Source organism: Apodemus sylvaticus, chromosome 3 (assembly GCF_947179515.1).
Source record: "Apodemus sylvaticus chromosome 3, mApoSyl1.1, whole genome shotgun sequence".
In the NCBI taxonomy this organism is placed as follows: domain Eukaryota; kingdom Metazoa; phylum Chordata; class Mammalia; order Rodentia; family Muridae; genus Apodemus; species Apodemus sylvaticus.
The window spans coordinates 14,039,586-14,062,856 of record NC_067474.1 but is presented as its reverse complement, the minus strand read 5'-3'; the positions used below and the strand labels follow the sequence as shown (position 1 = coordinate 14,062,856).

Sequence of the window (23,271 nt, the reverse complement as noted above, 5' to 3'; positions counted from 1 at the left end):
GAATTAAAGGACAGAACAGTTCCTCTTCCTTTTTTGGGTGGGGTCCTTTAGGTTGAGTCTCTCACAGCTCTTACTGGCTTTAACTTCACCAGGTAGCCAGGAATGTCCTGGAACTTTTTTAAAGGATTTTTTTTTTTGAGATTATTTATTTTAATGTGTTTGAGTGATTGCCTGAATTTTTGTGTGTACATCAATGCATTCTGTGCTTGTGGAAGTCAGAGAGAGTTTCAGATCCCCGAGGACTGAAAGAATAGATGGTAGTAAGCAGCCATGTTTCTGCTGGATCAAACTGCAGCTACTGATTAGTGTTTGGTGTTTGCTATTGGACTGAACAGCTGATATCCAGACGGCAATACTGGAATCACCCCAAAGAACCACTTCTAAACAGGCCACTTCCTCCCTTTCCTATTAACCTTTCTTTTTCCCTACCTCCGGGGTGTGTGTGTGTGTGTGTGTGTGTGTGTGTGTGTGTCTGTGTGGTGTGTGGTGGGGCTAAATGTTACCTGGGAGAGCAGCCAGTGCTCTCCTCCCTCCTTCTCTCTCTCTTTCTCTCTCTTTCTTTCTCTTTCTTTTTTCTTTCCTTCTTCCTTCTTTCCTTTCTTTCTTTCTTTTTTGTTGTTTTTTTTTGGGGATTTGGTTTTTTTGAGACAGGGTTTCTCTATATAGCCCTGGCTGTCCTGGAACTCACTCTGTAGACCAGGCTGGCCTTGAACTCAGAAATCTGCCTGCCTCTGCCTCCCAGAGTGCTGGGATTACAGGCGTGCGCCACCACCGCCGGCCTTCCTTTCCTTTTTTTTTTTTTTTTAGACAGGTTCTTTCTCTATAATGCTAGCTGTCCTGGAACTTGTTATAGACCAGGCTGTTCTTGGACTCACAGAGATCCACCTGACTCTGTCTCCACTCTGATCCTGTTACTTTCAGCTCTCCAGTGCTGGAATAAAGACCTTCAGCACCACACCAGGCTGAACCTTTATGATATTCTTCCTGCTTGGTTTTGTGAACAGAGTTCCAGGAATACTGTGGTATTTTCTGCTTAGTAATAAAGTTGAAGCCACTAGGTATGAAGAATAAAAGTGTTAGTACTGTTCTCAGGACCAGGTTTACTCCAACAGTGGATAGAGAATGCCAAGAACAAATTGCCTTAGGCTATATAAAGTCTAAAATCTTTACAAAAATCTGGATGATGAAATAACTTAAAAATTGACCAATACAACAAAGACAAGTATCACAGTGTAGCACTATATTAAGATTTGGAAACAGTTTGGTATCCAGCTTTTACAGATTATGAAGTTGTGGGAGGATACATAAGAAATGACAGGTGCAAAGGCAGGACCGGGGTGAGGGGGGTGGGAGGTCAGGGGGTGGGGTGAGGGGGGAAGAGGGGGGCATAACTAGAACTACTGGTAGGCGGCAGGTACCAGGTGTATGCACAGGAAGTTATTACAGGATTCTTTGCAATTTAACTGCTGCAGAAGGACAACCCCTGGTCCTTTTTTATAAACAAAGTACTTATCAACCTTTTTATTAAACATGGCCATTGGTGCACACCTGTAATCTCAGCCCTTGAAGATGGAGAGAGAAGAAAAATCAAAAAAGCTGTATATAGCCCGGCGGTGGTGGTGCACGCCTGTAATCCCAGCACTTGGGAGGCAGAGGCAGGTGGATTTCTGAGTTTGAGGGCAGCCTGTTCTACAGAGTGAGTTCCAGGACAGCCAGGACTACACAGAGAAACCCTGTCTTGAATAAAAACAAAACAAAACAAAAAGAAACAAAACAAAAAAAGCTGTATATAACTCTAACTCAATAGAAAAAAAGGCCTACATAAAAAAAAAAATCCCATAGGGCTGAAATGAAAAACAAGAAAACCAAAATGTTTTCTAGTTTCATTGCTATTTTAAAACAGATGGAGTGGAACACATCTGTGATTTCTCAGAAGGCTGAGGCTTAAAGGATTTCACGTTTGAGGCCAGCCTGGAGGCTCTGTTAGAACTCCCAAACTTTCCTAATTTATATCATCATGTGATTTATTATGTTTATAGTAAGATTTTCTTTTTTTTTAAAGAGTCTCATATAACCCTGGCTGACCTCAAATGAAATATCTATTTGCAGATAACTTTGGACTTCTGATGCCTGCCTGTGTTCACCTGCGAAGCTTCTGGGATTACTACCACGAGCCGTTACACCCACTCGATAAAATATTTTCACCTGCTAAAATTTCTGCTTGGAGTATGAGAAACCATAATCCTGAAAGACTGTTATGTGATGCCATCGTGTCCATGAGTGCTTTGGTTCTAGGCGAGAGATAAAAAGATAGGACTAAGGAATCTGGCCCACGGCCTCAGCTAAGGGACGGTAACAGACTTTCCACAGTTCAGAGCTAAACTCCCACCAAACTATAATGTTGTACTTTAAACATAAAGACAAGTTGTTGAACTGAAAGTCAGACCATCGCAGAAGTTAACTTTGTTACAGTTTTCAAGTGATTCCATGATTGGAAGCTCCGATTTCACTATTCTGTTCTTACTTTACACAATGTTGCTTTAGGCGACAGCAATCTAGGACTCAAGATCTTTCATTTTTTGGATAGGGACTTGATGTTTGTATGTAGTCCAGACAGACCTTAAGCATCCAAGTGCTAGGGTTACAAGACGGTGCCACCACACCTGGCACGTGCATTTGGTTACAAATTACAGCATTTGTGAGGCAATGTCTTTTTATGTGCTGGAAACAAGAAAAATACAGCCCCAAAGTAGGAATAGACGTGTTTATTGCTCCCGCTGCTTCTGACCCAGGCAGCCTCTCAACAAGCACTCCTTCCAGGACCGAGGAGGCGAGGAGGCATCAGCAGCGCCTGCACAGGGGGCGAGGTACGCACCGCAGCCAGACTGCAGGCGTCCTCACATCACCCGCTATAGAGACCCACGGAGAGGCTGGAGTTGGTGACCCGAGGCGGAGCTGGTGACCAACTTAGTCACCAAACCTCGCAGTCCCGAGCTACGCAGCACACAAACAGAACAGCGGCAGAATGGGAGGAGCCGCAGCCCTCGCATCATCCACCGGAGCTGCCAGCCGCTTGGGCAAGCATCGCGTTGTTTGGGTAAGGGGCGGAGAGCGCTCAGCGAGAGGGCGGAGTCTAACAGCCGGGGCGTGGGGGCGGGGGGTGTTCCCAGGCCCTGTTGATTGGCATCTTTCTTCGGAGGGTGCCCCGCGCATGCGCAGCTCCCAGGAGGCGGTGGCGACTAGGGCAGTCCAGCTGCCCGGGTCGCGGGTTGCGGGTCGGGCCCCGCCCTCCCGCGCCGGCGCTGGCGGACGCTGTGCCGGGCCAGTCGGCTGTCTCTGCGGCGCTCCGCCCGCCGCCGGTCTGCCGTCGCTTTGGCCCGAAGGGCTCCCGCCTACGCAGGCTCGTGACGCGGGGGCTGGGACGGGGCTTCGGGGACTGAGCGGGCGCTGCTGCTGTGCGAGCGTCTTCTGCGTCTTTGGTAAGTGCGGTCCGCGTCCGCTGCTTTGGCATTTTCAGACACCAGCCGGGAGAACGGATGGGGAGAAGCAGGGCGAGCTGTTTTGCAGAGTCAAGGTGTTTTACAGCGTATTGCTTTTATGCGTGTCTTAAAATCGTGAAACCACAGCTATGGGTTTACAAATCTGAAGAATTTGGGCACGGGAGGAGGAGGAGGAGGAATGCTTTTAGAAATGGAGCTAAAGTACTGCGTGCTCTGTGAGGGGGGGAAAAAGAGCTGCCAAACAATGAAGACGCTAGACTCCTGCCCTCCCTCTGGGTCCTGGTCCCCAACCCCAATATTTACTCTCTCACTACGCAGAGTAACCCGATTCCAAGTGTATGCAGTCAGCCTTTCAGGATTTTGTCGGTGCATGTGAGGAGTATGTTTATAGACGAAAATTAAAGTCCTATATAGAATATAGATTTTTGGATCAGCAATACACGGAACTCTCCACTCTTTTTAAACATACTTTATTGTTAAATGTTACTATTTAGCATGGGCTTCACACTTTCAGTAGCAAGTCAATTAAAAGCTTATTGTGTATTTGTGATTTGCGACATTGTTCTATAGCTCAAGCTGAGATAGAACCTCCTGTGCAGGGGAAGCTGACCTTGAACTCTTAGCTTCTGCCTCTACCTCCCAAGTGCAGGGATCAAACATGAGCTGCTGTGTCTGGCCTACATGCCAGTATTTTGCAACTTAATATGTTGACTTTCACAATATCTAAGGCCACATGTGATACTTTCCTATGAAACAGGTTGCTAGTCTTTGCATAGACCTCAGAGTTTACATGAGAGGCAATGACTGCCTAAAGGTTACACAAAGTTTACTTTTTCTTTATTCCATGTCATAAAGTTTAAATACCATATGGTTACATATGGTTAGATGGCGGCATTTATTTAATTCGTTAAACTCTAGGAGGTTACTTTTGATGAAGTCTCGTAGAAAGTCAGCATCTAAAATTTTTGTAGTCAAATAAGAAGAAAAGCACCATGGGTTAAATATTTTGCAAGGTGAACCCTAGGGAGAAGTCTGAAAGGGGAAGAAAAGTGGTTCTGCACGCCTTGCCAGTAAACAAGACCGAAAGGAAGCAGGTCCGTCCGCACTGCAACTAACTGTATTTATTAAAGATGTATTATTGTGCTAATCTTGATAGCTTCCAAGGAAAACAGCCAACTAAAGTAATCTTAGGCAACCATCTCATTCTAAACAGGCCTCTCCTTAAAGTCATAGATCTAATTGTGAGCATTTTATTTAGGAACTGAACTTAAAAGACATGAAGAGATCTATGGTGTTTCGTCAACAATATGCTGGTACTGTTTTGTTTTGTTTTGTTTTTTCTTTCTTTTTTCTAAAGAATAACCCGCCTAAGTAGTGTCTTCCTGCTTCTGTGGTTAGCTCTGGCCTGGCCTGCCTGACTGAGAGCTTGCCTTTGGCCTCCTGGAGAGGCTCTGCTCTCCTGGGTGTGCATTTATGGCCCTGCCTTGTCCCCCTGAAGGAAAACTGCCTTGTCCAAAATGTCTAAAGAAATCAAGTGTAGGAAACTTTCTTGGTGTTTTAGATGAGGTTTCTGGTGGTTTCATACTAAAATAGCTGAAACACTGTACATTGGAAAGAATACAAAGTAGCAAAGATTAAGCTTTGCTTATTGCATGGGAGTTAAAAATGTATTACTGGGGTTTGTGTCTTGTAGTATATAATATTTTCATTTTCTGCCAGGTGTGACTAACTGTAGTTTAAGGAAATATGACCAATAGTGAGTTGTAAAAAAAGTGTGATCAAATTATGCATTTGAGGAGAAACCCATGTATAGTTAGGTTTGAGCAGTTCTTGCTTGTTAAGGAAAACACGTTAGGTGTGAAGCCTTCCATTGTCTCTTAGTCTGTATCCGTGGCACACTAAAAATATTTCAGTCTGGAAAAATATTTTCTCCCCCCCTCCCCCCCCAGACAGGGTTTCTCTGTGTAGCCCTGGCTGTCCGGGAGCTCACTTTGTAGACCAGGCTGGCCTTGAACTCAGAAATCCTCCTGCCTCTGCCTCCCACGTGCTGGGATTAAAGGTGTGTGCCACCACTGCCTGGCCCAGAGAAATATTTTCAGCAGACTAATTTTCAATTATGGAAGAGGGCAGGGTTGGGAATGTGCTAAGAGTGTTCAGAAATTAAAAGCTATGGCTGGAGTTGGAACTCCGGCCACGTCTGAGGCTCCCCACGATCCCTGCTAAAACAGTCCTTTGGCAGATGGGAAAGCTTGCTTTTTAGTTTAACCTGACAATTCTTTTAGAGGCATGCTCATGTGAGTAGCTAGAGTGTTTGGGGTCTTGTGTTTCTTTCTTTTTCTTTTTATAAATAAAAAGCACAAGGAATTATATCTTTAGTTGAAAACATCATCATCATCATCATTATTAATCTCTCCCTTTTTTTGGGTTTGTTTGGGTTTGTTTAGCTTCGGTCAGGGTGAAAAACTACAAAGTTTATTACATACCAAAAATGTGAGAGTGCTAAAATCCCATTTGGGGTTTTAAGAAAAGCCATCTTAGATTTCATCAGGAGTTGTTTTTCCAAAATCGGGATTCCAGGAAGAAGCCAAAGTAGAGAGTGTAGGGAGGGGGTGAAAATTGAGAATTGACTGTCAGTAAGCAAAGGGAGAAAGAAAAAAAGGTTTAAAAAGATGGCTTAGAACCAGATGTATGGATGCAGAAGGAGATGAAGTTACAATTCTCTTAGATTTGAGATATTGGAATACTGTCTAATTATTAATTAAGTATCCTTTATTAGTCTGTCTGGGTGGGAGTTGAATTAGAATAATTAATAACTTTGTACAACAATCCCATGTCTGCTCCGTGTGTAGTGCAGTTATAGTTGGAAGTTACACTGCGTTTGAAGAGCTGTGCCCTGTGACGTGCTGTGAAGGACTGCAGTCTTACCTGCTCTGAGCTGTCCCTCTGAGATGGTCTGCTCACCTTGGGTATCCATGGTTTTGGTTCTCATCTTTCCTTTCTAGCTGTGCCTGTGGTTTCGTCTGCTTGTCCCCTGTCTCCTGTGTCCTGATTTTGCATCACTAGCTGATTTGCTTTAACCTTGAGATTTGCTGCTTGTGTTCTTTTCTCCGATAAGTTCTTCTTGGGTGCCATTCTGTTACCTTGAATTTGTTACACTGTGAATTGAGTACCTCTTTTTTATTTCTTTATTTTAATAAACTTAATATTTTCTTTAGTCATGTAGGCTCCAGCTCAAAAGGTCACCCAGATTTTTTCACTATTATTCTCACTAGAATTTTTTCTTGTTCTTCTAGCTGTTGTGTACACAGTAAGATACTTATTTCTCAGTTTTTGTTGCTTTTCGTCTTTTTGTTTGTTTATTTGTTTTGTTTTTTGTCTTTTGGATTTGGCTTTTTCAAGACAGGGTTTCTCTGTACAGCCCCAGCTGTCCTGGAACTCACTCTGTAGACCTCGAACTCAAATCCACCTGCCTCTGCCTCCCAGAGTGCTGGGATTACAGGCGTGCGCCGCCCGCCACCACCCTACTGCTTTTTATCTTGTTACTGATACGAATTGTCCTAAAAATGTCCTGAATATGGTCTTCAAACATTAGTGTGTGTGTGTGTGTGTGTATGCATGCATTCGTGTATGCGAGAGCGAGCACCACCAGCAAATGCTTTGTTCTCGTTGGTTCTTGTGATATATGTAAGCAGGTGCGATTACCCTAGTTGTAAAGAAACCAGGGAGTGCCTAGTGTGTGGAGGGGCTGGAACTGATGCTGCAGGCATCTGCCTACTTCCTCTGCATTCTCTGTATTAAATCAACCCAGTGCTTTTTAAAAACTTACTTTGTGTAATAAGACTTTAGCATTGTGCCCCCAAATGAAAGTAGTGAATTTCAGTTTTACCAGACTTTTTTCCTCTTATGCATTGTTCATTTTTTTGGGATCTTTTTGCTTTTTTCATCTTTATTTTTGAAACTAAGTCCTGTGTGAAAGGCTAGTCTGGATCCCTTTTCTTGGTCAGTGTTCTGGTAGATTCTGCCTGTTCACATACCTTTCGGATGATACTGTTTACTCCCAACCCTGCAGCTATTGTAACTAACTGTAAAGTTCTTGGAAGAAGAAGCCAGTTCTTAAGTTAGGAGTTTAGCGTTGGTGAGCGACTAGGAAACTCCGCTGCCTTAACATGTAAGAAAGAAATATTTCATTTTCATTGCCACATTTTTGTTTCTATTCCTGTTTGTTCTGTATCTCTTTCTTTCCTTGACACATAAATACCACAAGCTTACTAGAGTTCTGGGTGTCTAACAACTCTAGTTTCTTGTTCTAGTTATGTGGATTGACCAAGCCAGCTCGGTTAGTCAACATTTTCTGCAGGGCAGAAGGGAGGATTAAGAAGAAAAAGACAGCCTGGCAGTGGCACACGCCTTTAATCCCAGCACTTGGGAGGCAGAGGCAGGCGGATATTTGAGTTCAAGGCCAGCCTGGTCTACAAAGTGAGTTCCAGGACAGCCATGGCTACACAGAGAAACCCTGCCTGGAAAATCAAAACCAAAACCAAAAAAAAAAAAAAAAAAAAAAGAAAAAAGAAAAGAAAAAAGAAAAAGACAATTAGACCACACTGCAGCAGGACCCCCCACAGTTCTGAGGCTGAAATAGAGGGTGTCCCCCTACCTTTAATCCCAGCACTTGGGAGGAAGAGGCAGGTGGATCTCTGGGTTCAAGGTCAGTCTGTTCTACAGATGGAGTTTCAGGACAGTCAGTGCTACATAGTGAGACTGTATCAAGGGGTGGAAAAAGTAGACCTTTGTTTACACGAGAGACAGGTGAACAGGAGAAAAGCTTGGCACATTCATTTACTCAGTGGACTGTCTGACACAAGTGAAGATTCCGAGGCGAAAAGTCCATTAATGTTTGGGTTTGAAGAATGGGCTGCCTGGATCGCCATATGGAACTGTAGTTAGACAAGGGGTGTGATCTGGCTCAGTGACTGAGGGCAAGGGACATTTGTCTGCACAAAGATTTTCCTTGGTGTGTCTGTGCCTTCCACTGGGGTCCAAATCCGTTCATAACCAGCTCTGGATATAAGATATGGGAGGGTTAAGATAAAATGTCTCGATTATATGGCTCACTTTGGGAGTGGGAACTAATTTCTGTGACCTGCTTTAGGGAAGAGGAGTACTGATTTCTGTAGCCTGTTTTTGGAGGGAAGTGGAGCAGGATACGGAAGGGTAGGCAGTCAGACGGCCTGCCTGTGCCTGAAGCTCTCCTGTAAGTTTTCTGCATTCAAAGTAGCCAGCATACTGAAGCACCAGGCTCTCTGGTACTGTGGTTTTGAACCATAGCGGATGTTTACTGTTTCTTTTTCGGATCTGATGGCTCATGGCTGGTGAGTGAGGAGGGTGGGTTCGTGTGGCTACAATCTATAAGAATTGAGAGTGTGCTCTAAGGGCTTTCCTTCCATACCAGTTTTTCATTCTGATCGTATTTAATAGTTCAGTGTTTAGACATTCTTAACACTTAGAAGCTTGCCACAAGCCCTTGCTGGATGTGGAGAGAGGTGATAGGAATTTAAGAAGTGCCTGGTGTGGTGCCCAGGTGATGCCTGGGTAATTCTCAGCAGAGGTAGTTCTAGCAGGAGATGATTTGAGCCTGCGCACCTGGGCTCTCCCATTTCCCGTTTGGGTTGTACATGGTTTCCAGCACTGGCTCCCTTCTTTGTCACCCACCATCATCTACAAGCAAGATGGCTGGTTTGAAAACGGAGAGGATGCTGTGGCATAACTTTAACTTTCCAAAACGTACAGATAATAGCGTTTTGCTCTTATAGAGTTTGCCTCTGATATCTTGATGAAAAACTGACAAATGCAGCCTGTTGTATATTGAACACAAAACCTGTTAACGGAGCAAACAGTATCATCAAGCAGTATCATCAAGAAAATACCGTGGCCTCCAAGGCCATGTGGTCTTTTATGTGATAATTATAAAGTTACTCTATTTTCAAATGGGAGATTTAAAGTACTGCACTGAGTGAAGTTAAAGAAGTTTCCTCTTCCATGGGCCTTTCCCTGCTCATGGGTTGGTAGAGCCATTGCGCAAACTTTGATATGTAAACAAGAACAATGTATTGGAGCACTGTAAGAGTATGAGAAAGGCTGCCAAACAACGCAGTTGGCAAAGGGCTTGGCACCCAAGCATGAGATGAGTTGAGATCCTCAGAACCTGAGTGAAAACCCAGTGCCGAGTAGATCCCTACTAATTTAGCACTGGGGAGGAGACGGGATGGAGCAGCCGGGGGCCTTGCTGGCCAGACAGTTTTCCTGAATTGGTAAACTCCAGGTTCCATAAGAGACCCTGTCTCCCTAGGGTGGATTGAAGAAGACACTTAAAATTCACCGCTGACTGTTTTATTCATGCATGTGCATACACACTTGCTCATATATTTTTATATATACATGCACATACATGTGTGCATACCACACACACTGAAACACATATGACATCAGAATCCTCTTGAATAGCAAGGAAATGAAGAACAGTGAGTATCAGGACTTTACTTATAAACAGATGATGAAAATGGATTCTTTAGCTCTAGTTCTTATATATGTAGATATATGTGTGTACATATACATATATAACACACATATTTACATATGTATATAACACACTATATGTACATAAAGTTTTATATATATAATGAGTTTGAGAGCAGCCTAGGGTGCATGAGACCCTTCAGTGAAGGAAATCTCCCAAACAAGTGATGCTCTGGCAAAAGGTAACTAGAGAAATTTCTTTGGTTTCTTCCAACTTAGTGTGTTATAAATGTAGAATGTAATTATGTAAATCACAACAGCTTCTCTTAGATTCTGTGTCTGGTCTGTCAGGTGATACGAAGTAATTTAAGGTTTCCCAAACTTGTTTTTCCAGACAGGGTTTCTCTGTGTAGTCTTAGCTCCTAGCCGTCTTAGAATTTGCTCTGGACCAGGCTGTCCTTGAACTCAGAAACTCACCTGCCTTTACCTCCAGTGTTCTTGGATTATAGGCGTGCACCACTACCACCCAACCCAAGTTACATATTTCTTCATACTTAGTTTCATAATAATAGTTTGATTTCTTGAATAAGGATTATAGGATTTATTATTTTTTCTATAGATACGAGTTTGAATGTTTTTCTGGTAGATATAAAGAATTAGCTTTTTTTTTTTTAAAGTTTTTTGAGACAAGGTATCAGGTATTTCTGGCAGGCTTCAAACTCCCTATGTAGTCGAGGATGAGCTTGAACTTGTGATCTTCTTTCTTCTGCTCCTGCTTCTTCTATGTTTGCTTCTCTTGGTGTACTTCTGTGTGTGTGTGTGTGTATGTGTGCTTCTATGTGTGTGTATGTGTGTGCTATGTATGCTTCTGTGTGTGTACTTCTGTATGTGTTCTCTCTCTCTGTGTGTGTGTGTGTACAGCCTTTTACTCTATAGTCTAGGCTTGCAACCCTAACACTCAGACTCACAGTTTTCCTGCTTGTGGTCTAAGTGTTGTGATTACCATACCCAGTTCATCACTGTTTCTTGTTGACTAGATTGTGTGTGTGTATGTATGTATGTATATATGTAGATGCCTTGCAGTTTTTGAGAAAGGGTCTTACGCTGTCTTGACATACTATGAAGCTGAGCATGAGTTTCAACTTCTTGTTTTGCTGCTTCCACTTGAGAGCTGAGATTACAGGCATTGCTTTTATGATGCTGGTACCCCACCAGCTGACAACATCCTTAGCCCCTAGAGTCAATTTAAAAATCTTAATTTTCATAATCAAACATATGGCCACATTTTGGAACACAAAAGTAATCAGTAAGATTTTAGTGTTAAGAAAAGCATGCAGTTGTCTCTAGCTTAACAAACATTGTAAAACCTATCTTAGAAGAGCTACTTTTAAGTACTTCTAAGTTATTTTAATGGGATTGGTTTTTTTTTTTCCTATAAAGAATGATTTGAACTTGTTATTTTGTGAGCCAGAGAAATTAAAAATGGATAGACCTTTTGTTTTTACAATGATTTATAGAGATATCTGTGTATAATAACTGATTCTGAAATCGACTTAGCTCTAAAAAAGAGGGCATGAAATTACCCTGGTTCAGTAACTGAACTGCCTCATTATTAACAATGACAAAGAAGCCTGCTTTTTTCTATTTAGGATGTGTGTTGCTGGCATGTAGTAACCATTGGCTTCATTGTGTGTACATATGTATACATGTGTGCACTCCTGGGCACATGCTACACAGGAGGGATCATTCACACAGAGTGCAGTGGAAATAGTCTCCCTACTCTGCTTCAGGAAAAAAGAGTTTCCGTGTGAGTGATGGTTCCTGGAATTGAGGTCCGAAATCTTTTGGTATTGTTTTCCTGGTGACGCATTGATCTTACTCTAGGGAGTCCAGTGTCAGACTTCCACAATTATTATTACAAAATAATAAGTTGGCTTTAAGACAAAATAATAAACCAGTTTAAGCCATTAAGTTCTTGATAGTTCATTAAGGCAGTGATAGAGAACTCCTGTTACTATGTATTTTGTAAACATCGTTCCTTAGGAAAGTGGATGGTGTAAGATGCTTTAAATTGGGAGAACTGTAAGATTATTTTTGTCATAAAGTAGCAAAAATTGTTATGGGTAGTGATGGAGATTTTTATTAAAGCCAGTGGGTGTAATTGCAGAGAATAGTTGCTTTGAAAGTCAAGGGGTAAGGTGTAGGACAATTTGATTTTAGAGATAGTGGAATCCACCTTTCCTGTGAAATTAATCTAGAAATTTACCAAATACATTGGATTATTTGCCCAATCAGGAAGTCAGGACAGTAGTTATTCTGCTCTAAAATCTCTCAGACCAGTGTTTCTCAACCTTCCTAATGCTGGGACCTTTTAATACAGTTTCTCTTGGCAGGTTACACAATCATAATTATTTTCTTTGCTACTTTGTAACAGTAATTTTGCTATTGTCATAAATTATAATGTAAATATTTTTGTAGATAGAGGTTTGCCAAAGTGGTCAGGACCCACAAGTCGAGAGGTCCCATACTGTATGTTGGAGACAAGAAATAGCAAAACCCAAACCAACCAATGAATAACGACAACACTAAAAACCCCACAGCCACATAAATTGTCTTTCTGGCAGATGGAAGCCACGTGTATTTCCTATAAGGAGTCTTCCTTGTTTGGAAGAAAAAGTTTGTACTGGAAGAAATTGTGCATATTCATTGTTCTTACAGAAAAACCTACCTTGTGAACTGTAGGCATATAATAACACATTTCTATCCTGGCCCAGACAGCTGTTAAAAAGGATAACCAGTTTGCAGCATTGATGTTGGATATCATGTTGTTATTTTAAGTTGCTGTCTTGAAACATGCTGTTTTAGTCAGGGGTGATTTCTACCTGTAATCTCAGCACTGGGAGAACAAAGAAGATTGCTGCAAATTTGAAAGGTTGAGGCCAGCCCGTGCTTTTAGGCAAGCTAGCACTGTAAAACATACCCCATTTGAGAAAAAAACAAAACAAAAACAAAAATAATAAATACCCCAAACTCCATATTTTTGGTTCCTCTAAAACACATGCTTTCTCACTCAGAACAGGTGAAGTGCATGCCCATGTGCACTACAAGACTTTCTGACACTTGGCATACCTCAGGGAGTTCTTTCTTTTCTGTTCTTTTCATACATCCTGAAATGTCACAGGAAACTTAACCTTGTCGGAGTACACTTTACTGTTCCTTAAGATTGGCCTTTGTATAAAGAATTTAACATTGCCAAATTCACCGATCCTTTACTCTTGAGGTTTCTATTTTTGGTCTGCCTGTTGTGAAACTTCAGGAGTTTGTTAATGGACTTACTCATATGCAGTTGTGTTAATGGTTATAGAGATCTATAGAGGAGACACAGGGAACAGAAAGGTCATGTGCTTCAGTTTACATTGTACAGGCTGACTTTCCCTTGATGAAAACTCTAAGGTATCTATCTAGAATCTGACAGTGCACTTTCTGCATTAGAACTTTGTGGCTGAGATGGTGGCTGCCCCTTTGGACTGTTAGTAACTCTGGGCATCTACCTTCCCAGGATTAGAATAGACAGACATCTCTTTGAAGACAGGCATCTCTTTTGAGGCTGGCAACAGGTGTTCAAAACTTTGCCAGGCTCTGAGATAAATCCTTAGTACTTAAACAAGAAGACAAAGGGAGTGTTTGGGGTTTGTGGATGCTTTGTCTGGCCAGGTGTTAGTTGCTTACTCCTTATTGAACATCACAAACACTGCCTGGGACCCAGCAGTTTGGTTTTAGAATTCTGTCTTTCTGGCTCCTGGCAGTGGGGAGAAACCTTAGTAATTAGAACAAAGGCTCTTTGTTTTCCTATTGAATAAGGAATCTCCTAGCATAAGGAATTGGCTAATGGAGTGCTGACTAGGGGCACACACTTACGAGGAGGTAGGAGAATCCGGATCCTATGTCAATCCTTGTCTGTGTAGAGTTGAGCTCTCCTGGATTACATGGAATTTTTTTTTTTTTGGTTTTGGTTTTGATTTTGGTTTTCTTGAGACAGGGTTTCTCTGTATAGCCCTGGCTGTCCTGGAACTCACTCTGTAGACCAGGCTGGCTTCGAACTCAGAAATCCTCCTGCTTCTGCCTCCCAGAGTGCTGGGATTACAGGCGTGTGACACCGCCGCCGCCTGACTTGATTACATGGAACTTAAGGTGTAGAGTGGAAAGGAGCAAGAGAGAGAGATATTAGGACAATCACAAGCACTCCTTTTTTTTTTTTTTTTTTTTTTTTTTTTGGAGAGATTGCTATGTAGCCCAGGCTGGCCTTATTCTCCTGGTGAGCCTCCTGATGACAAGCAGGTGCAACCATATCTTGCTTAACTATGCCATGACTTGAGGGCTGTGGTTGAACACCTTAGTAAGAAGCCAGTCGAGGGCCTGAGCAACATTCCTTGTGGATGTGCTTTGGCTGATTGGATGATTTGTGTGACTAGAATTTGCCAGGAATTTATCTATGCTAGTAGCAGAAACAGTTGCTCATTCACATAATTTGCTAAAGACTTCCTTCTATATACATGATAGGGGTGGAGGGGAAGCTTACGGGTTTCAGTGCATTGTTGAAGTCTGGTATTTGAAAGGCTTGCTAAGCCTGCTGTCCTAACCAGTAAGCAAAGCTCTTTGCCACCTACAGTATCTTCAGTGCCATCTGCTAAACATTAACTACTAGTTGACATTAATGTAGGAAATAGTGCATTTCCACTTTGGCTAATCCAGTGGTTCTCAACCTTCCTAATGCTGTGACCCTTTAATATAATTCCTCATGTTGTAGTGACCCCCAACCATAAAATTATTTTCATTGCTACTTCATAATTATAATTTTGTTACTGTTATGAATTGTAATGGAAATACTTTTGGAGATAGAGGTTTGCCAAAGGGGTTGCAACCCACAGGATAAGAGCCACTAGTGTAATCCTGTGCTCTTGCTCTAGGTGCTCCTTGAAACACGTCTCTATCCTTAGCTTTTGTACTCTTAGCTTTCGGGAATGATTATTCTGGACTCCTTTAGATTTAGAGTAGTTTCTCCTTTGTATTAGGCTCTTCCCATTTACCAGATTCACAGCTTATCTCCTGTTTGTCTCCTGTATACACATAAAAATGTAAACATGGTCTTAGCCTTAGGGCATCACTTTATCTTTTCCCCACAGCAGTAAGATTAAAGGCTTTCCCCATAGCATTGGAAGGTCAGTCTCTTATCCTTGACTGACTTTTTTTTTTGGAAGATTTATTTATTTATGAATATGAGTATACTCTTGTTCTCTTCAGACACATCAGAAGAGGGCATCGGATCCATTACAGAAGGTTTGAGCCACCATGGGGCTGCTGGGAGTTGAACTCAGGACCTTTGGAAGAGCAGTTAGTGCTCTTAACTGCTGAGCCATCTCTCCGGGCCCCCCCTTCCTCCCTCCCCACCCTCGGACTGATTTTTAACAAAAGGTATTTTGTTGTTTTATAAACAGCATCAAAGCCCATTTCATCTCTCTCTCTCTCTCTCTCTCTCTCTCTCTCTCTCTCTCTCTTTAAAGATTTATTTATTTATTTTATGTATATGAGTATACATGTGAACCTTCATGTGGTTGCTGGGAATTGAACTCTGGACTTTTGCTCCCTCTGACCCTGCTCCCTCCGGCCCAAAGATTTATTTATTATTACATGTAAGTACGCTGTAGCTGTCTTCAGACACACCAGAAGAGGGCATCAGATCTCATTACCGGTGGTTGTGAGCCACAATGTGGTTGCTGGGATTTGAACTCAGGACCTTCGGAAGAGCAGTCAGTGTTCTTAACCATCTCTCCATCTCTCCAGTCCCCATTTCATCTCTCAATACCACTTTTTATGGCTTTTATTTTACAATGAATTGAAAAGAAATCCAATATGCTGTTGCAAGTTGATGCAGTTAGGATGGCCTGATGAATAGTTTCACCTGAAGAGATGGGAAGCTAGATAATTGTGCTTACATTTATTATATATGTAAGGATGTTTGCCTGTCTGTGCACCAGGTGTGTACCTGCAGAGGCCAGTACAGGGTGTCAGACATGCTAGAACTAGAGTTACAGATGGTTGTGAGCCGTTCTGTGAGTGCTGAGGATCAAATGTAGGTCCTCTGGAAAAGCAGAAAATGCTTGTAACCCCCGAGACCTCTCTCCAGTCCAGTTATAGTTTTCCCCTTTGCGATTATTTTTCTTGATCTGCTTTTCACAGATGTTAAAGTGTTCTTTTGGTTTTGTACAGAGAAGTAAATGGGTCATAGCTTTGCAGTTGATTTCAAAGGTCAAGAGAGCAGTTTCAAATAATCAATAATGACTATTTTTGATTTAGACACACTTTATTGCTGTTGTCATGACAGTTCAATAACAAACAAGTTCATGTGCCATACATAAAAAGCTCTTGTCACATTGAGGCAGGTTGGCAAAAGTAAGGACTCAGAGTAGAGTGTGCTTTTTTTTTTTCTGAACATATTTTAAATCTGTGCACGATTCCAACTTTTTGTATTGTTTATGCTTAGGATAATTTACCAAACTCCAACATTACTTTTCTGCGAAATTGTTTGTATTTATGTGTATCTCCCTGTGTTCTTTTTGATGATAGTAATAATCTACTTGTGCTCCAAAGCATCTGTAATTCCAACTCCATGGAATCCAGTGTCATCTTCTGGCCTCCTGGTACCTATACTCATCACAGATAAACTGATACATACACGTAAATAAAAATAAATCTTTAATAACATACAGTTTGTATTATCATTGAATAGTGAAACCACCTAGTCTTTGCATTCCTTGATACTTCTTAATAATTTACCTGTATCAGTAAGAAAAAGTTTCCTCTGGGGCAGTTGTCACTAAACTCAAAGCAGCCTTAGTCCATGATACTGGGACAGGAGCTGTCTGGGCTTGTGAGGTGTTGCTTGTTTATCTCGTCAAACACCGTGTTCTTCTTTGGATTACATTCTCTTTTGCACCAGGGCTGGGTGAGCCTTGTCTCCTTTTTTGCAGAAAAGGAGCAGCTAGGAGCAGGAATCGACTCCTCCTTCCAGGGTGCCAATGGGGAAGAAAAATGAGTCAGTGTTCATTCTCTCCTCCCACCCGGCTGCATCTGTCTGCCATCTGTCTCCCTGCCACCCACTTTGGCTTGTTGACACTTCACCCTCTGTAAGAAGTCCTCAAGCCTACCGCAGATACCTGCCTGGTGTCTGCACCCTCCGCAGTTCTCTATAGCTAACGAATCCAATCCCCAGGTCTTAATTGTAGAAGGATGGCAAGATTTTCCAAATCCTTTCAGGTGGGGATATGTGGACAGGAGCTTCGCTTCCTACCCCACAACTGAGAAACCGCTGAAGAGGAAGTCAGCCTTTTGTGACTTGTGAGTGAATGATGACTTTCCTATCAGATACACCTGCTAAGTGCTTAAACTCTTCAGGCTTTTTATTGTCACTCCTTGTGCATTTTCTCTGCTTTTGTTGTTTAACAGAGAGAGGCTTTGGACATTTCCTAAAATGCTTCTTCAATGTTTTCTTCTCCATGGAAGAGAAAAATGGCAGGAGGGGACAGTACAAGTTGTGACCAAAGTAGTAGACATATTGAGGTGTGGGCATCTGTGCAGAGGAGACTCCACTGTGACAGCCAGTGAGAGAGAGACAGAGAAATGAGAGCTCGGCAGGCCTGGGGAAGCGGCTCCCTACTCACAGGTGTGGCCACGTGACACTCTGAGCACCTGCAGTAAGCACTGCCCACAGCCAGGCAGGGGTGGCCCGTGGCTTTTGATGTGTATTTGATACATTTTCCTTTGAGATGATTAGCTCAGAGTTAACAAATGACACTTAAATGTTACAACTTTTTAATACTGTTGGACTTTGGAAGAATATTTAATGGTATGAAAAATATTTATATCTGATTAAGTGAAAATTCTAAAGTTGTTATTGGGGTGATTTGGGGTCCCTCTTGGGATTCGTAGTTTTGCTAATAAGAACTTAAAAATGCTCTTGGGAGCTTGAGGACCATCTTATTAGTGTTGGAGGAAAAAAATAACAGGGGAGATGTGTTGCAAATGCTGTAGCAATGGAGAGGAGGGAGGTGGGGAAAAGGAAGAGGGAACACTGTGGTGTTGGAGTTTGAGTCGGAGAAAGTGGGGATGGTGTGTTCTGTGAGTTGCACAGCTGGGGCGGGGAGAGTGTGGTCCCGAATGTCAGGATGGCATTTTTTGGGGGGTTTAGAAGAAGACATAGAAAGAAAGAGAAGGAGAAATTATGCTTTCTGGATTTAGAACTCAAAACATGGACAAGCTTATGAGTGAAAATGGCGTCAGTGGGGCGTTGGGGACTTGAAGTTCATTTCATTAAGAGGATGTCACCCTCGCCCCATATTTGTATCTCCTTGGCATGTCTTCAGGTGAACCATCTCGTTGGGAGGTGGGGTGGTGGTGGACCCCTGACCTGGTGATTGACAGGTTTAATCACAATTTTTTTCTCTACCCCACCATCCCTGCCCCTGCTGTCTCTCTGTCTCTATGTCTCTGCCCCCCCCCCCCCTTCCAGGGTTTCTCTGTAGTCCTCCATATGTCCTGGAGTGACAAAGTCCTATTCACTTTGTAGACTAGATTGTCCTTATAGCTGTTTCTGCCTTCCAAGTTCTGGGATTAAAGGTCTTTGCTGCCATACATGGCTTATTAGATTAATTCTTAAGGAAGGAGACATTACTATAATGCCCAAAACCTACCATGAGGGAGGGGGGCATTATTAATGGCCTCCAAGACTACTAATCTCTGTTCAGTTCTCTGTCAGTATAAACAGTACATTGCTGGTGCTGTGTTTAAAAAACATCCAGAACCAGAAGAATTGTGCAGCAGATAAAGTGTCTTTCATTGCAAGCTTCAAAACCCTAGATTCCATGAGTTGATGGATGTAACCAGCTCCTGAAAGTTGTCCTCTGTTCTCCCAAGCAACATATTGTGGCATCTCCCCAATTATAATAATAATAAAGCAATTTTTAAAAAACACATAGATGCTTAGAAAATTAATAGAAGGGGCTTTGGACACTGGTGTTATGATAGTGTTCACTTTTCTGCAGGAGCGCCCTTAGAATCAGACCAGTCAGTATTCTGAAGATGCTTACAGTAACTCTCAGGGAAATGTGTAATAATTCACATGACTATAATAATGCAAAAGAACTTTTTTGAAGTTTCGTGTGGTTTCTTTCTGCCCTACACTCTTCTAAATATACACTTAGTCCTTAAGTTATTCCCCACATGCCTTTATTGTGTCTCTTGTAGTTTCTCCATGTGACCGCCTCAGTTTACCAGTTTTGTTTTCATGTAAACCCTTTAGGAGCTAAAGACATAAGCCTGGAGCTCTGGCATCTTCCTGTTCAGACCCTCTGACACACACTAGGTATTTGCTTCATTGTTGGTGGCTGTGCTTCTGGTTTGTCTCTAGTTGTTACTGTGGGATAGCGCGTCCACATGTGGTCAGCAATGAGGTCTCAGTTTTCAGTGGCCCTCCTTGGCCCTCCCTCCCTCTAGTGTGCAGAGAAGACTCCAGCTGCTGAGTTTCCAGTTCTTACTACAAAGACAGCATGATTGCTGGCCTACCAAGCAAGACATTGACATTATTTTCCTTGTCTTTGGTTCTGTTTTTTCTTAAAACATTTTTATTTATAAAATATTTCATTTTTAGTGGGCAAGTAGTAATTATGCATGTCTGTAGTTGTCATGTTTGAGTGTGAAATGTCTACCATAGCATGTGTCTAGATATTTGGTCTGCAGTTGGTGATGCTGTTGTGAGGCCTTGGAACCTTTAGGAGGTGGAGCCTACGCAGAGCATGTGGGTTCTTGGGAGTGGGGTAGATTTTAGACATTGCTTGACCTGCTTGCCTTCCCCCCAGCCCCCCTCAGCTTTTTGTCAGTCCCATGCAGGTAGCTTCTTTGTGCCCTGCAGCCCTGGCCTCCAGCTGCTTAGGTGTCACGACTCTGCCCTGGACTCTTCAAACCATGTGGCTGTTTGGTCATAGCACTAAGAAAAGAAACTTAATATCCGAGTTTTATATGTTATATGACATATGACAATGTCATTTTGGTATTTGTAATATGGTGTGATGAAGCCAGGCTTCATATAGGCTATTGAGGCTACTTAGTAAATCTCACTCCATTTATTAGTAGAGAGTGGGTGTTCATTATTTTATTATTCTCTCCAACCCCCTGTGTGTGTGTGTGTGTGTGTGTGTGTGTGTGTGTGTAGAATCAGAGTAGGCAGAGGAAATTGTCTTCTGGCAAAAATCTTGTTTTTACTGTTGGGTGCTGTGGGCTAGTCAGTGAGTTTCTGGGCAATTCTCCACTGTCTGTCTCCTATAATGCTGTGGGAGTGCTGGGGTTACAGATACGCGTTAGCACTTCTGGCCTTTCCCCATGCATTCTAGAGGTTGAACTGAAGGTATTAAGCTTACACGGCAAGCTCTTTTACCAGCCGAGCCATCTCACTAGCCCGCGTGTACTATATGTATACGATAATGCCTATCACTGTCCGCAGTGCATTCCCTTGCATTCTCTATCAAATCCGTTGTTGAACATTTCCCCTTTTCCCAGGCACCTTCTCCTTAGCTTCTAGTAATAGTCTCTGGGCTGATTTAGATTCCACATAAAGACCTTGCAGCGTTTCTTTTCCTGTGTCTGGCTCACTCACATTGCACAGTGCCTCCAAGTTACATGGAGTAATAACATGTGGTTGAACAGTGTTTCATTGTGTACTATGTGACCTTTCACTATTTTTTTTTTTGAGACAACGTCTCATGTAGCCCAGGCTGCTCTCAGCCTGCTATGTAGTTGAGGATAGCTGTGAACGTTCTGATCATTCTGCCTCTACCTCCTAAATAATGGCATTGCAGCTGTGAACCACCACACTCAGGTGAACAGATTTTGCTTATCAGTTATCTGATGATGAATCCCATGTTGACCCACATCTTACAGATTTTGAATACTATAGCAATGGTTGTGAGAGTGCAGATACTTATTTAGTATACTGACTATAGTTCTTTTGAATATATATATATTTCTTATTGAATATATATATATATATATATATATATATATGTATGTATGTATGTATATATGGAATTACCGGTCATTTGATAATTCTACTTTCAGTTTTATAAAGACCCACTACACATTTTCTGTAACGGCTGCATTAACATTTCTACCAGCAGTACTAGTAGGTCCTGTTTCTCCATGCTCTTATCGACACTTTCTATCTTTTTGTCCTTTTAGAAAACATAGTCATTCAAACAGAGGTGAGGTGATATCTTCTTGTATATGTGTATGAAGTTGTGGGACTCTCACTGTGTGTGTGTGTGTGTGTGTGTGTGTGTGTGTGTGTGGTGTATCTGTGTTTTTGAAGTAGGGTCTTACCATGTAGCCATGTAAGGAGAACCAGAACCATCAAAGACAAGGGAAATGATTTTGGTGGATTACTTGGTAGGTCAGCAGTCACGATGTCTTTGTAGTAAAAACTGGAAACTCAGCAGTTGGTTTGGTTTGGAGAATCTTCTCTGCACACTGGAGCAGGGGAGAGGCCGGGAGAGCCACTGAACTTGCCTCGTGAGCTGACCACTCTGTGAGCTTGCGGCTGCTCCGCATCAGCCTCCCTAGTGATTGGATTACAGGTATATCACTGTAAATGGCCCTTGGGTGGTTTTTCATTTGATTTCCTCCCCTCCCCCTGGGGATAGTCATGGTGAACATTTTTCATGTTGGACATACTTGTGTGTTCTTCCAAGAAGGCTCCTTAGTCTCTCATCAGATTAGTGGTTTCAAATGTTCTCTGTGAGTGTGTCAGTTGTCATTTCATTATTGCTTTCTTTGCTCTGCAGAACTTCTTAGTTTGATGTAGCCTCAGTCATTTTATACGTATGTTGCCTAGGAGTCATGTCTTTGTGTTTCCAGATGAATGTTGACGTGTTGAGCATTTCTCCCTGTTGCCTGCCTGCCCTCCCTTACTTCCCATCCCTTCTCCCATCCTTCCCTTAAGTCGTACTGTGTAGCTTTCAGTGGCAGGGAACATTAGCTGTGTAGACCAGGCTGGATCAAACTTGCAGTAATCCTCCTGCCTCTGTCTGAATGCTGGGATTGTAGCTGTGAACCACTGTGCTCTGCTCCTCCATTTTCTTCTAGTAGTTTTATGGTTTGTCAATCTCCATGTTTAAGTGTTTAATTTTAAAATTTTTACTTATGTGTATGTCCCCATGCTAGTGCATCTCATGTGTGTGCGGGTGACTCTGTGTATGTCCCCATGCTAGTGCATCTCATGTGTGTGCAGGTGACTCTGTGTATGTCCCCATGCTAGTGCATCTCATGTGTGTGTAGGTGACTGTATATGTCCCCATGCAAGTGCATCTCATATGTGTACAGGTGACTCTGTGTGTATGTCCCCATGCAAGTGCATCTCATATGTGTACAGGTGACTCTGTGTGTATGTCCCCATGCGAGTGCATCTCATGTGTGTGCAGGTGGCTCTGTGTATGTCCCCATGCTAGTGCATCTCGTGTGTGTAGGTGACTATGTGTATGTCCGCATGCGAGTGCATCTCATGTGTATGTAAGTGACTTTCACACTAGATCCTCTAGAGCTAGAATAACAGGTGGTTATGTGTGCGGATGTGTGAACAGAACTCAGCTCCATTGCAGGAGCAGCAAGCACTCTTAATTGTGGAACAATCTCTCCAGCCTTTTATAGATAAATTTTTAATCCATTTTGAATGTAGTGTGAAATAAGGTCCTAATCTCAATTTCTGCGTGGATACCCACTTTTCCCAGTAGCATTTACTGAAGAGATTGCACTTTTTCTCCAGTGCACTGTGTGGCCATCACTCGTGTTCCTTGGCATTTGACAGCAGTGAGTGGTGGCGGCGGCAGGTGCATGCTCTCTGGTGTGGCAGCTCTGTGCAGCCCTTGAGTTGTGGGACTCTCACATCTATGTGAATGCACAGTAGCAGCTCTAGCAGTCGCGGCCTGTGGTCCTCTTCTTTTTAAGGCCTTCTGTCCTTTAACTCAGCTCTGCGTGCTGTTCCTCCAGTTCTGTTCTGGCCCCCTCTCAACCATTCCCCTGCCTCTTTTCAGGTGTTAGGTAACCTGCGTGATGCTTCATTGTACCTTTGCTCTGCTGGCTGAGATGCTGCTTTCTCCCTCTCTCTCAAACTTTATTCTTTTCTCAAATATTACATCCAGAATGCAGTTTTCCCGCC

At 42.6% G+C, this 23,271-nt stretch overlaps 1 protein-coding gene across 2 annotated transcripts in view; it reads left to right on the top strand.

Moving 5' to 3' along the window:
- Positions 1-3,241: 3,241 nt before the first annotated feature.
- Pcmtd1 (protein-L-isoaspartate (D-aspartate) O-methyltransferase domain containing 1) overlaps positions 3,242-23,271 on the top strand; it is a 63,926-nt gene continuing 43,896 nt past the window's right edge. The window contains exon 1 of one of the 2 annotated variants that reach the window (XM_052175988.1): positions 3,242-3,479. The gene's annotated coding sequence lies outside the window, so the exon portion shown is untranslated. The remainder of the gene's footprint in view (positions 3,480-23,271) is intronic. The other variant, XM_052175986.1, reaches the window with a different exon arrangement.